Below are 2557 nucleotides of genomic sequence, written 5' to 3' on the forward strand. Positions count from 1 at the left end.
AATTCCTAATACAAAGGAGGTGTCACCAAGATCTTTCATTTCGAAGTTTCTTGATAGAAATCTCTTGATTTTGTGCAACATGCCTATATCATTAGCGGCAAGCAGCCTGTCATCAACATATAAGACCAGGAAAATGTACTTGCTCTCACTAAATTTGTGATACACACAATCATCAACAAGATTCATCTCAAAACCAAATGAGAGAATTACTTGATGAAATTTGAGGTACCATTGACAAGATGCCCGTTTTAGCCTGTAAATGGATTTTGTCAGTTTGCAAACCATATTCTTTGGGTCTCCTAACACAAAGGATTTTGGTTGCACGATATAAATTGTCTCATCAATGTTGTCATTAAGAAATGCCGTCTTGACATCTATTTGATGAAGCTCCAAATCATAATGTGCAACAAGAGCCATGATTGTCCTAAAAGAGTCTTTCTATGAAACTGGAGAGAAAGTCTCTTTAAAGTCAATCCCTTTCTTTTGGGTATAGCCCTTTGCCACAAGACGAGCCTTATACCTTTCCACATTACCTTTGGAATCCCACTTGGTCTTAAATATCCATTTGCACCCAATTGGTCTCACACCTTCTGGTAATGGGACTAGTTCCCAAACCTTGTTGTCTTGCATGGACTTATACTTCTCATTCATTGCTTCGATCCACTTTTCTGAGTTGGAATCTTGCATGGCTTGATGGAAGTTGACTGGGTCATCTTCCATCATACCATTATTTTCCTCATGTTCCTGGAGAAATACCACATAATCATTTGGAATAGCACTTCTCCTTTCTCTTGTAGATCTTCGCAAAAGTATTGGCACATGAAGCATAGGTTCTTGCGGATCTTGAGTTTGTTCTTCATGAACAACTAGATTATCTTGAGTGGAAGACTCAATAACAATATCTTGTAGAGGTTCCAAATTTGCTTTATCAAAAGCAACTGTATGAATCGGTTCTGGAATTGTTACTGATTCTTCTTTTAAAAAAAACTGATGTTGTTTTTAGGATTTTTTTTTAATATGTTGTCTGCAAATTTTAAAAGCAGACCACACAACATATAATTTTCATTCTATTTTGAAACAATTTTTACCCAAAATTCCATGAGAAATGTATTAATTACTATGAATTAAAAGAATATTTAATGTTAAGGAGACATGAATTGTAAAAAATGTAAAGTAAGTAAACTACAATTACAAAATTGCCTAAACATCCTAGGTTTCATTTTTAACTTTCAAATAATACTTTGCCCATTGGATGTGAAGCGCCTTTAATCTCTCTTGTTCCAATGGTCTAGCATCATTGAAATACTGCATGATATAATAAAACATAAGTTAATAATATAATATCAATCATAACAAAATGAAATTTGTTTGAATTAAACAATTATTGTTTCCCAATTATTCTTGAAACTTCCTAAGATTATGGTTGACATCAAGTGCATGACGTAATACCCACACTCAGTGCTTCCTTTTTGTCTATTACACTAAATACATTATGAAATTTAGATATTCAATGTTAAGTACAAATTAGTCTACACAACATTAAAATATAAGTAGAAGCATTGTTTAAATGACTTACTTTGACAACAATCCATCTAGCAGCAGCCTTGGATTTACTTTGTGGAGTATTGTCAAGTCCTTTCAAAGCACTGCTGAATACAAACATGGATGCTTATTGTACAATTAAAATATTGATGTTCCCGACTAATACTAATGCAAATGTATTGAAAAACAACACTAACCTATTAATTATTCCGTTGAGGTAGTTGTCTGGCCTATTATGCAACGAACAAAACCAGATAACAACATTTTCCTTAGGCAAAATGACGACCATTTGCTAATGTGCACTGCAGTGGAGACCAATATAGGTTATTATAGTATTATACATTATTTAAATTCATTTTTTCAGTTTAACTTACCCATTCAAGTAGGATCCTAAGTACACATCCCGTTTAGAATTCTGCATCCAATTCTTAATGTAACTTTCTGATTCAAATTGTGATTGCCTCGATCTCTGGATGGACTGTGGCTCGAGGAATCCATACACATCGGCATTCCCCTCTCGCATGTTTGTCTCAGTCATATGCCCATTGTTGTTAACATAAAGTAAATTATGTATGATTTTAAAACAATAAGTTAGGTAATAAATAATAATGTAAACTGACTTACATAATCCACAACTGTATAACAGAGATGCTGAGACATTGACCACCGTGTGCTATTTCAGACAAATCTTCATGCTTTATGTACAAGGGGAAGTTCTCATTAAACACCCCAAACACGGTACCATACCACATAACCTGCAATGGCTTCAGAAAAAGCTATGGGATGGTCAATGTCATCAGATATAAGGGATCATCGACTTTATGATCCACCCTATCTATAAGTTTCCCCAGTCCCATAGCTCCCTGTTTATCCAACATAGTTAATTAACATAATTTAATTATAGTGAACACTTTAATTGAAAAAAGAAGCATTTAATGTCACTGAAATACCTATTCTGATAAACGTTTGACAAGATATGTCGACCAAGCAAGAAAAGTGTTAAGTGTCTGCCCCA

At 34.1% G+C, this 2557-nt stretch overlaps 1 pseudogene; it reads right to left on the reverse strand.

Annotated features, from left to right (window-relative positions):
• Positions 1 to 438: 438 nt before the first annotated feature.
• On the reverse strand, positions 439 to 2080 carry LOC114397269 (annotated as a pseudogene).
• Positions 2081 to 2557: the final 477 nt, after the last annotated feature.

The sequence above is a fragment of the Glycine soja genome, chromosome 18 (assembly GCF_004193775.1).
Source record: "Glycine soja cultivar W05 chromosome 18, ASM419377v2, whole genome shotgun sequence".
Taxonomy (NCBI): Eukaryota; Viridiplantae; Streptophyta; class Magnoliopsida; order Fabales; family Fabaceae; genus Glycine; species Glycine soja.